The sequence below is a fragment of the Symphodus melops genome (genome assembly GCF_947650265.1).
Source record: "Symphodus melops genome assembly, chromosome: 10".
NCBI lineage: Eukaryota > Metazoa > Chordata > Actinopteri > Labriformes > Labridae > Symphodus > Symphodus melops.
Window position 1 is genome coordinate 22,135,531 of NC_136700.1, and position 13,119 is coordinate 22,148,649.

At 38.0% G+C, this 13,119-nt stretch overlaps 2 long non-coding RNA genes across 2 annotated transcripts; both read left to right on the forward strand.

The window, feature by feature from the left end:
• Positions 1 to 1,011: 1,011 nt before the first annotated feature.
• On the forward strand, positions 1,012 to 3,207 carry LOC306830487. Its single transcript, XR_013779967.1, has 3 exons — positions 1,012 to 1,112; positions 1,764 to 1,907; positions 3,080 to 3,207. It is a non-coding gene; the product is annotated as an uncharacterized lncRNA (long non-coding RNA).
• Positions 3,208 to 7,855: 4,648 nt separating this feature from the next.
• Positions 7,856 to 10,281, forward strand: LOC306830762. Its single transcript, XR_013780007.1, has 3 exons — positions 7,856 to 7,993; positions 8,645 to 8,788; positions 9,961 to 10,281. It is a non-coding gene; the product is annotated as an uncharacterized lncRNA (long non-coding RNA).
• Positions 10,282 to 13,119: the final 2,838 nt, after the last annotated feature.

Genomic DNA, 13,119 nt, shown 5'->3' on the forward strand with positions numbered 1-13,119 from the left:
GAGCTCCCTACGTCTTTGTCTGATGGAAATCAAACAATGGCTCAGCGAAAATTCTCTGCAGCTCAATGCTGAGAAAACAGAAACATTGATTCTCGCCCCTGATGACTCAATTCCAGGGATTAAGCAGTTCTTGGGGGACCTAGGCCAGTCCGTGAAGCCTAGTCTTAGAAACCTGGGAGTTATTTTCGACAAAGACATGTCTTTAGTCCAGCACTGTAAACAGCTGTCAAGGAACTGCTTCTTTCAACTGAGGAAGATCTCCAAACTTAGAAACATGGTTTCGCAGAATGATTTGGAGCTCATTATCCATGCCTTTGTGTCTTCACATTTAGACTATTGCAATAGTTTGTTTTCTTGTCTTAACAAGAAAGAGCTCTCTAGACTGCAATTAATTCAAAATTCTGCAGCAAGAATTCTGACCCGCACAAATAGGAGGTCCCACATATCCCCTGTTCTGAAAGACCTTCACTGGCTGCCAGTGCCTTTTAGATTCAGGTTTAAAATCCTGGTTCTGGCCTTCAGAGCCCTACATGGTCAGGCTCCCTCTTACCTTAGTGAGCTGATCCAGCTTTACGCTCCTGTGCGAGCACTGAGGTCTATGGATCAGAACCTGATGAAGGTCCCTCGAGCTCATTATCACACTAGAGGTGACCGGTCTTTCCAGGTCGTTGCTCCGAGCCTCTGGAATGAACTTCCATCATCCTTGCGCTCAATTGATTCAGTTGACACTTTCAAGAGTCAACTGAAAACGTTTTCATTTGTCCAGGCTTTTAATTAGTCTCTTTTAGGGCTGCTATGATTTTTGTACTGTCTGTGTATTGCTTATGATGTTTTTAAACCCTGTTTGTGAAGCACTTTGTGGCCCCTGCCTGCGAAAAGTGCTATATAAATAAATTTTACTTACTTTACTTTACTATTTCATACTTTGCTTGGCTGTCATGTCAACAGGATCCTCCAAAGTTGTGTATTTTTAAACATTCTTAAAAGATTTTCAATCTCAAATTTTTTTGACTTTGTCACCATAGAAACCATGTGCATCTGTTAAACTTTTTAACAAAAAAAAAGTTCACCAGTCCACAGGACAAAACTCCAACTTCATTCAACTATTCAAGGTAAGAAAACAATAGCTCTTTACCTGTTCTTTGTGTTGTTAGTCAAAGCTTCAATCATCTTGAGCTTTACGAGAAAAACTCATAAAACAGACTATGAACTTGGGTCCTGTTTGAACTTTCACCCTGTTGATAGAGTTAAAAAAAATAACTAGCCAAACTTAACAGCTTAATTTCTTTATATTTGGATTAAAGGGATACTTCACCCATTTCCATGAAGCTGTGTATCATTAGAAACATGGTAGTAGTGTTGAATGGTCATGAATCCAGCCCTCATTTTGCCCTGAGACGAGAAAAATGTGTTTTTCTTTGCTTGAAAGTTTTCTACATCTACACTACTACCATGTTTCTAATGATACAAAGCTTCATGACAATGGGTGAAGTATCCCTTTAATGATAAAGGTTTGTTAACTTGTATGTTACTGTTGTCTTAAAGTATCAACAGCTGAAAGTGCATGAGGTTACAAAAACTGTTTATCAATGCTAATATCATGAGTGTAGCAAATCTTTCACTAGAGTAATGTAACCTCCCTTGTCATTTTTTCTTCATGTATTTATTGTCAAGAAAGGGTCAGATTTATAGAAGCGATAAGTATATTTTTATTATTTGGATTAATGGGCTTTTGCTGATCCTTATTTTAAATTCTCCAAAAGAAGAACATCTGGCAGAAGAGAAGAAGGAGCATGGAAATGAGCTCAACAGAAGAGCCTTTGAACCTCGTCATAGACAGGTCGAGCCATCAACACCTGCAGCCTTCTGCCCCCCTGAAAGACATCCATGGAGCTGACCAATCAGAGGCAAGTGAGCACATGGAGAGAGGCAAGGAAAGTTTTTACAAACACAAATAAAAGACAAATAAGATGTTATCGTGAGATCCAAATCATGCAAAGCTACTCTATATGTTTCACAGACCTACAACATAATAAAGGAGAAAATTAGTATAATATGGGAACATTAAGTTAGGGTGCAAATTCCACACTTAACCACACAGTGAAACCAGTTATTGTGTTCTCCAACAATAAGGTAATCTTAAAAGGGAGGATGTGCAACATTTTACACATTAAAATCTAAGACACACAAGGCTTCTATTTTTGCCATAGCCGGCTCCATTAATTTGCCACAGAGCAGATCAGGTGCGACAGGAAGTCAGACATCACAATTATACTAAAGATCGGGTTGATTATCAGAATACTGTACTCTGATTTGATGCTAGGTCGTAGTTCAATTTACTACATTGATAAAATGTCATAATAGTTACTTATCCATAGAAAAAGCACAATAATCCCCAAAAAAAAAGTCACATCCAGTTCACCCTTCTTTGTATTTGTTCTTGTGTTTATACCAGTTTTATACCATATAAATAGCATTACCTTGTGCAGTTGCGCATGATTTTACAGTGGGAACTTTGCCCAGTGGTACTGCTCTCTGCTTCACTCTGAAAATAAAGCCGATGGGTGCTGATGAACGAGGAAGAACGGAACCATATTGTGTAAATTCGGGTCTAAATTGGGCTGGAAGCAGTATATACCCAGCTTTAGAGACAAAACTGATCAATGGATAGGTGCTCATCTTTGACTCTTTATATGGACTAACGATTGTTTTCCTTGAGATCCTTTAGGGCAATGGTTCTTAATTACTTTCTATTCATGCCCCCCCCCCCCCCGAATTGAAATACAATTGAGAACCAAATAATATTTATCTGGATAAAACACTGTGCGAGTTTCTGGCACCAGCATTTTGTACTTTGTACATTTTGTACCTGATTATCAAAATACATCGCACACACAAATACACACACACACAGAAGTATTGCTTTCGGGTGATTCTTTTTTATAGCCCTAACAAAAAACCCACCAATGTTCACTTGGATTAAGAAAACGTTTCTAATATTGTCAGGAAGTATGTGTTTCCAAATCCTATGCAATCTTATGTTTGTCTCTTTCTCTGTCTGTTTGTTGTTGCTTTATAGGAACAGGTCTGCAAAACCCAAGGCAACCTTTCAGCAAAGATGGATCAAAAATCTTTTTCCTGTGACCATTGTGGGAAGACTTTTAGTCGATCAGGCCACTTGAAAAAACACATGCTTATCCACACTGGAGAAAAGCCTTACATCTGTGACCATTGTGGGAAGAGTTTTAGACAATCAGGCCACTTGAAACAACACATGCTTATCCACACTGGAGAAAAGCCTTACCTCTGTGACCATTGTGGGGAGAGTTTTAGACATTCACTCACCTTGAAACAACACATGCTTATCCACATTGGAGAAAAGCCTTATCTCTGTGACCATTGTGAGAAGACTTTTAGTCGATCAGGCAACTTGAAACAACACATGCTTATCCACACTGGAGAAAAGCCTTACCTCTGTGACCATTGTGGGGAGAGTTTTAGACATTCACTCACCTTGAAAAAACACATGCTTATCCACACTGGAGAAAAGCCTTACCTCTGTGACCATTGTGGGAAGAGTTTTAGACATTCATCCACCTTGAAACAACACGTGCTTATCCACACTGGAGAAAAGCCTTATCTCTGTGACCATTGTGAGAAGACTTTTAGTCGATCAGGCAACTTGAAACAGCACATGCTTATCCACACTGGAGAAAAGCCTTACCTCTGTGACCATTGTGGGAAGCATCACTAACGCATTCATTCAAGAGAAAAGGTCAATCAGTGCATCAATACACCTTTTCGAAAATTAACAACCTTGTCAACCGACTGGTTGTCCAAAGTTCACGTATGGATTGTAAAAGCTGTTGATTAAAAATGATTAAGCAAGAGACCCAAGTTGTACATTTTGTATTGTTTTCTGCATTGCTATAGCTACAGCAATACACAAAAATATACAGGCATAATAAAAATGGATATACATACAAAACAAACAACCTTTAGTTAAGGGAAGACATTTATATAACAATACTTAAGACACTGAAGAGTTTTCAAATGTTTCCTGCCTGAAAGTGGCCTATATAGCAAAAAAAGCCCTATTTGCCCAGAATGCCATATAGCCAGTCCAGCCCGGCATGCTGCATAAAGACAGATTAAACAGAACCACACAGAGATCACAAATGTTATCTTGAAACACACACCAATACACAGTCACAGAGCCAACCTATCCCCACGGTACTGGTACAGTATTGAATTAGTACTGTGCATAGGAACAGACAGTGTTGAGGGACTTATAAGAACAGAAGCGTTGGCCAGAGTATTATAGGGAAAAGAATGTCGGTATTTATCATTTACTGAGTATTATACTTTTGTTCAACAAGCCGACATCAAAACATTGCAGTAAAAATGTATGTAGCCCAGTGAAACTGAACTGCAAAGGACACAAATCTTTTTTTGGGGTCTTTATTCTGGACAGAAAAATTGGTGTTCAACTTAAAAGTAATAACTAATCAAATAAGAATTACAGTCTAACTTTGCAGAACACTTTCTTTATACTTATCTTGTCTGCCTTAATGAGCACAAACTTCTAATGCAAGGACACCAACTCCAAAATACTGTAGAAGTCAGTCTCTTAGTAAAAAAGAGTGCAAAAATATTTCTGAAAATGCAGGCGATCTACTGAGGAGGGCAATAAAATATCTGTGATGGCTCATCCCTGTAAGGAAATAACTAACCTGCCTTTGCCCAAAGTAAACTTAATCTGCCCACCAGCATGCTTGAGGATAATATTGTCTCGGTTACTCTGTGAATGCCTGCTGCCTCCATTATGGTCAACAAGATTTGATGTGATAACAGCAATAAGCCAAATAACCTGGCAGGTGTATTTTGTCATCAGACTGTGATCTGGACATAATTACCTTCAGATACCTTCAGACAGGTACAGTGTTAGATTAAGAATGGAAAATAGCAGGACTGTAACTGAGCTCACTCCAGAGTCACAGACTCAGAGTGCTTTTTACAAGTGCTACAGGCAGCACTACTAAGTACTAAGTAAAAAGTCATTCCAAATATTTTTTGTTTGTTTTTTTTATCCCAACATTAACTTGCAGAGAACCCAGTCATGAGCATTCCTTTGCAGGCTGTCTTGATTCTGTTGTAGTGCTGAAGAAAGAGTTAGTAATGTCTTTATCATTGAACAAATATGATTTAGAACTCTATGGATTATGTTATTCTAGAAGTGTCATTATTATTGTTTTGAATGTTTTCTGTTTCATTTTTATGAACAATACATCCATTCACCCTCATCAAACCGGGATGTTTTCTGACCATTTCACACATATTAAAGTTTCCAGGTTCAGATTTCAGTTTCTGGATGAGAGGGAATTGTTTTCCCAAAGGTTTGTCGTATTTTGGGGTTTAAACGTAAATGAAGGAAAAAAGACAAGACATTAAACATGAGCGCAATATGTCACTTTACTAATGCCAGGTCACATCACTTCTTTGAGTCAAAGAGGTTCTTCTAGCTGCTATGTGCAGCTGTCTCCATACACAGATTTGCTCATGTTACAGACCACTGAAGCATAAACTAATTTATATATTTTTTTTTAAAAACATACTCTCCATCTAATCTTCGACCAACATCATAAGAATACAAAATATTTGATGAATGTTGTAACACAGTCCGGTTGGCGTCGACGGTTTATTGTCACTAATGAGCTCCTTTCTGCACCATCTGTGTGAAGCGGTTGGTGATGGCCAGGGTGGTGTCGATGAAGCGCTCCACGCAGCTCTGCAGGCACGTCTCCGTCCTGTAGTCCAGCTTCGAGCCCGGACTGTCCACACACTTATCCCAGCAAACGTCAGTGAAAGTGTGCACCTAAATACATACAAGGCTTATTAACAAATGACTGTGGGGTTAATAAATCATGGTGTGTGACCTCTGAACATGTAACCCTCTGATACTGATTGTGAGTACGTGATCAGAGCCTCCACAATATTGTTATAAAAGAGTTCTGAAATGTTGTTAACAGTGTGCTGTAACATCTAAAGCACTGGGACATTCATTTAACTGCACCGGCAGATTGCTTTAGCCACTGGCGACAAAAATGTCTGTATAATGTCAGCAACATTAACTACAGAGTCCAATTTCCCTGTGACTGCAACTCAGATTGTTATTCTATGTCTTATATGTTACAGAGTGGACACTACAGAGAATGGCTGTTGGAAATATTACAGGTTCAAAGCAATTTAGCTTTGGTTCTACTTCTAAAATCAGAAACTACTGTCTGTCATCTTTATACTGATGTTTTTGTATTAACCCTCTCCAATATGACAACTATGTGTGTGTTTACTGTGTTATGTACATATTTACTGATGTAGATAGACTTAAGTGATAAGTGTTTTAATACTTGTCTAACTCGTGATTTTGTCATCCGATCTCCTCAGAATTAGAACTCAGATACAGATGCTCAGGATGGGAAGCTTAAAAGCTGTTAAATCAATGTACTCCTGTGTTCCAAGTCTCCATATTGTATAAACTGAGCAAGGCTGAAGGAACCAGCAGCATTTCACCTCTTCATCGGTACTCATGAAGTACTTTTTTAATGAATGCAGGGATGTGTAGGGGATGGAGAGCAGGCCAGTGTTTCAGGACGTAGTGTGTAGGTGTTTGAGAGGTACTGACTGTCTAAGGTTTGGATGGATGAATAAATGGAAAGGAGTATTTTGTATTTGATTCTGGATGTAATTGGGAGTCAATGGAGGTGGATGAGGTTGTTGTCAAACAATGAAAAACCAAATATGAATGAATATATGTTACTCTGGAGACATTAGAATGAAGCAAATTAATTTACATTCATGGATCAAACATAGAGTGTCTCCCTGAACTCTTTGGAGGCATTTAACACAAACTGATCAAACTGAAATATACTGTATAAAAACTGACAGCTTAGAGTGATAGAAGGGAAAAAAGAACAAAAAGTGTTTTTTTAGTTCCCACTTCTCCCAGATCACTCAGAGAACACTTTCGATCCTTTTCTGGAGCTGAGAGGAAACGATTTGTTTCCAGCACCAGGAGAGGGATACTGAATCTCTGGGCCCTGGTTAGGTTAAAGGTGACATAGAGCTGTATACTGTAAGTTATTAAGATAAGATCATAACTTATCAATTCTGATTTACATCGAACCTATATTGACCATTTGTATTTGTGACTTTCAACTAGAAGTGTTTAACATCATAATACTGACCATGAATGGGATTTATAAGGTTGTACAAGCCTCTTTCTAAAACAGTTTGGACACTTGTGTAAAGTGTAGATCAAAACAGACAATGTGACGATTTGAAAAACACTGATGTTACTTTTAACAACAGATGTTTAAATTCTCTGCATCATTGAATGAGATATTAAAAACTTTATTTATGAAGCATGTAATGTGAAAGATGATTCTTTACAAGTTGATGTTAAAAACTGTGCCAGCTCAACCTTTCGCAGAGCGGGGAGCCCCTCTCTGTCTGTACCTCAGAGACACTCTGGACGGCTCTTTTCATACACTTCTCTTCAGTTACCAACATGTCGACTGTCAGCCTGATTATCCATCAGGTGGTCTTTTTAAGCACTTCCCAACTTTTCAGTCTTTTGTTGCCACTTTCTCAACTTTTTGTTGACATCAAATAAAAAAGGATCAATTTAATATATAGAGAGATGTTTTACAAATCATCATAGTTTCCACTTCACAGTGTCCCTACGTTCTTTCAGTGTTTAGTGTTTCTTAGTTGCTTGCTTCTTTTTTAATCAGGAGACATTTCATACTTTGCTTGGCTGTCATGTGAACAGGATCCTCCAAAGTTGTGTATTTTTAAAAATTCTTAAAAGATTTTCAATCTTGGGATTTTGACTTTGTCACCATAGAAACCATGTGCATCTGTTAAACTTTTTAACAAAAAAAAAGTTCACCAGTCCACAGGACAAAACTCCAACTTCATTCAACTATTCGAGGTAAGAAAACAATAGCTCTTTACCTGTTCTTTGTGTTGTTAGTCAAAGCTTCAATCATCTTGAGCTTTATGAGAAAAACTCATAAAACAAACTATGAACTTGGGTTCTGTTTGAACTTTCACCCTGTTGATAGAGTTAAAAAAAATAACTAGCCAAACTTAACAGCTTAATATCTTTATATTTGGATTAAAGGGATACTTCACCCATTTCCATGAAGCTGTGTATCATTAGAAACATGGTAGTAGTGTTGAATGGTCGTGAATCCAGCCCTCATTTTGCCCTGAGACGAGAAAAATGTGTTTTTCTTTGCTTGAAAGTTTTCCACATCTACACTACTACCATGTTTCTAATGATACAAAGCTTCATGACAATGGGTGAAGTATCCCTTTAATGATAAAGGTTTGTTAACTTGTATGTTACTGTTGTCTTAAAGTATAAACAGCTGAAAGTGCATGAGGTTACAAAAACTGTTTATCAATGCTAATATCATGAGTGTAGCAAATCTTTCACTAGAGTAATGTAACCTCCCTTGTCCTTTTTTCTTCATGTATTTATTGTCAAGAAAGGGTCAGATTTATAGAAGCGATAAGTATATTTTTATTATTTGGATTAATGGGCTTTTGCTGATCCTTATTTTAAATTCTCCAAAAGAAGAACATCTGGCAGAAGAGAAGAAGGAGCATGGAAATGAGCTCAACAGAAGAGCCTTTGAACCTCATCATAGACAGGTCGAGCCATCAACACCTGCAGCCTTCTGCCCCCCTGAAAGACATCCATGGAGCTGACCAATCAGAGGCAAGTGAGCACATGGGGAGAGGCAAGGAAAGTTTTTACAAACACAAATAAAAGACAGATAAGATGTTATTGTGAGATCCAAATCATGCAAAGCTACTCTATATGTTTCACAGACCTACAACATAATAAAGGAGAAAATTAGTATAATATGGGAACATTAAGTTAGGGTGCAAATTCCACACTTAACCACACAGTGAAACCAGTTATTGTGTTCTCCAACAATAAGGTAATCTTAAAAGGGAGGATGTGCAACATTTTACACATTAAAATCTAAGACACACAAGGCTTCTATTTTTGCCATAGCCGGCTCCATTAATCTGCCACAGAGCAGATCAGGTGCGACAGGAAGTCAGACATCACAATTATACTAAAGATCGGGTTGATTATCAGAATACTGTACTCTGATTTGATGCTAGGTCGTAGTTCACTTTACTACATTGATAAAATGTAATAATAGTTACTTATCCATAGAAAAAGCACAATAATCCAAAAAAAAAAGTCACATCCAGTTCACCCTTCTTTGTATTTGTTCTTGTGTTTATACCAGTTTTATACCATATAAATGGCATTACCTTGTGCAGTTGCGCATGATTTTACAGTGGGAACTTTGCCCAGTGGTACTGCTCTCTGCTTCACTCTGAAAATAAAGCCGATGGGTGCTGATGAACGAGGAAGAACGGAACCATATTGTGTAAATTCGGGTCTAAATTGGGCTGGAAGCAGTATATACCCAGCTTTAGAGACAAAACTGATCAATGGATAGGTGCTCATCTTTGACTCTTTATATGGACTAACGATTGTTTTCCTTGAGATCCTTTAGGGCAATGGTTCTTAATTACTTTCTGTTCATGCCCCCCCCCCCCCCCGAATTGAAATACAATTGAGAACCAAATAATAGTTATCTGGATAAAACACTGTGCGAGTTTCTGGCACCAGCATTTTGTACTTTGTACATTTTGTACCTGATTATCAAAATACATCGCACACACAAATACACTCACACACAGAAGTATTGCTTTCGGGTGATTCTTTTTTATAGCCCTAACAAAAAACCCACCAATGTTCACTTGGATTAAGAAAACGTTTCTAATATTGTCAGGAAGTATGTGTTTCCATATCCTATGCAATCTTATGTTTGTCTCTTTCTCTGTCTGTTTGTTGTTGCTTTATAGGAACAGGTCTGCAAAACCCAAGGCAACCTTTCAGCAAAGATGGATCAAAAATCTTTTTCCTGTGACCATTGTGGGAAGACTTTTAGTCAATCAGGCCACTTGAAACAACACATGCTTATCCACACTGGAGAAAAGCCTTACCTCTGTGACCATTGTGGGGAGAGTTTTAGACATTCACTCACCTTGAAACAACACATGCTTATCCACACTGGAGAAAAGCCTTACCTCTGTGACCATTGTGGGAAGCATCACTAACGCATTCATTCAAGAGAAAAGGTCAATCAGTGCATCAATACACCTTTTCGAAAATTAACAACCTTGTCAACCGACTGGTTGTCCAAAGTTCATGTATGGATTGTAAAAGCTGTTGATTAAAAATGATTAAGCAAGAGACCCAAGTTGTACATTTTGTATTGTTTTCTGCATTGCTATAGCTACAGCAATACACAAAAATATACAGGCATAATAAAAATGGATATACATACAAAACAAACAACCTTTATTTAAGGGAAGACATTTATATAACAATACTTAAGACACTGAAGAGTTTTCAAATGTTTCCTGCCTGAGTACTGCACTGCACAAGTTCAAATGCATGTACACAACTCAAAAAACACCAGGCCTATATAGCAAAAAAAAGCCCTATTTGCCCAGTATGCCATATAGCCAGTCCAGCCCGGCATGCTGTATAAAGACAGATTAAACAGAACCACACAGAGATCACAAATGTTATCTTGAAACACACACCAATACACAGTCACAGAGCCAACCTATCCCCACGGTACTGGTACAGTATTGAATTAGTACTGTGCATAGGAACAGACAGTGTTGAGGGACTTATAATAACAGAAGCATTGGCCAGAGTATTATAGGGAAAAGAATGTCAGTATTTATCATTTACTGAGTATTATACTTTTGTTCAACAAGCCGACATCAAAACATTGCAGTAAAAATGTATGTAGCCCAGTGAAACTGAACTGCAAAGGACCCAAATCTTTTTTTGGGGTCTTTTTTCTGGACAGAAAAATTGGTGTTCAACTTAAAAGTAATAACTAATCAAATAAGAATTACAGTCTAACTTTGCAGAACACTTTCTTTATACTTATCTTGTCTGCCTTAATGAGCACAAACTTCTAATGCAAGGACACCAACTCCAAAATACTGTAGAAGTCAGTCTCTTAGTAAAAAAGAGTGCAAAAGTATTTCTGAAAATGCAGGCGATCTACTGAGGAGGGCAATAAAATATCTGTGATGGCTCATCCCTGTAAGGAAATAACTAACCTGCCTTTGCCCAAAGTAAACTTAATCTGCCCACCAGCATGCTTGAGGATAATATTGTCTCGGTTACTCTGTGAATGCCTGCTGCCTCCATTATGGTCAACAAGATTTGATGTGATAACAGCAATAAGCCAAATAACCTGGCAGGTGTATTTTGTCATCAGACTGTGATCTGGACATAATTACCTTCAGATACCTTCAGACAGGTACAGTGTTAGATTAAGAATGGAAAATAGCAGGACTGTAACTGAGCTCACTCCAGAGTCACAGACTCAGAGTGCTTTTTACAAGTGCTACAGGCAGCACTACTAAGTACTAAGTAAAAAGTCATTCCAAATATTTTTTGTTTGTTTTTTTTATCCCAACATTAACTTGCAGAGAACCCAGTCATGAGCATTCCTTTGCAGGCTGTCTTGATTCTGTTGTAGTGCTGAAGAAAGAGTTAGTAATGTCTTTATCATTGAACAAATATGATTTAGAACTCTATGGATTATGTTATTCTAGAAGTGTCATTATTATTGTTTTGAATGTTTTCTGTTTCATTTTTATGAACAACACATCCATTCACCCTCATCAAACCGGGATGTTTTCTGACCATTTCACACATATTAAAGTTTCCAGGTTCAGATTTCAGTTTCTGGATGAGAGGGAATTGTTTTCCCAAAGGTTTGTCGTATGTTGGGGTTTAAACGTAAATGAAGGAAAAAAGACAAGACATTAAACATGAGCACAATATGTCACTTTACTAATGCCAGGTCACATCACTTCTTTGAGTCAAAGAGGTTCTTCTAGCTGCTATGTGCAGCTGTCTCCATACACAGATTTGCTCATGTTACAGACCACTGAAGCATAAACTAAATTATATATATTTTTTAAAAAAACATACTCTCCATCTAATCTTCGACCAACATCATAAGAATACAAAATATTTGATGAATGTTGTAACACAGTCCGGTTGGCGTCGACGGTTTATTGTCACTAATGAGCTCCTTTCTGCACCATCTGTGTGAAGCGGTTGGTGATGGCCAGGGTGGTGTCGATGAAGCGCTCCACGCAGCTCTGCAGGCACGTCTCCGTCCTGTAGTCCAGCTTCGAGCCCGGACTGTCCACACACTTATCCCAGCAAACGTCAGTGAAAGTGTGCACCTAAATACATACAAGGCTTATTAACAAATGACTGTGGGGTTAATAAATCATGGTGTGTGACCTCTGAACATGTAACCCTCTGATACTGATTGTGAGTACGTGATCAGAGCCTCCACAATATTGTTATAAAAGAGTTCTGAAATGTTGTTAACAGTGTGCTGTAACATCTAAAGCACTGGGACATTCATTTAACTGCACCGGCAGATTGCTTTAGCCACTGGCGACAAAAATGTCTGTATAATGTCAGCAACATTAACTACAGAGTCCAATTTCCCTGTGACTGCAACTCAGATTGTTATTCTATGTCTTATATGTTACAGAGTGGACACTACAGAGAATGGCTGTTGGAAATATTACAGGTTCAAAGCAATTTAGCTTTGGTTCTACTTCTAAAATCAGAAACTACTGTCTGTCATCTTTATACTGATGTTTTTGTATTAACCCTCTCCAATATGACAACTATGTGTGTGTTTACTGTGTTATGTACATATTTACTGATGTAGATAGACTTAAGTGATAAGTGTTTTAATACTTGTCTAACTCGTGATTTTGTCATCCGATCTCCTCAGAATTAGAACTCAGATACAGATGCTCAGGATGGGAAGCTTAAAAGCTGTTAAATCAATGTACTCCTGTGTTCCAAGTCTCCATATTGTATAAACTGAGCAAGGCTGAAGGAACCAGCAGCATTTCACCTCTTCATCGGTACTCATGAAGTACTTTTTTAATGAATGC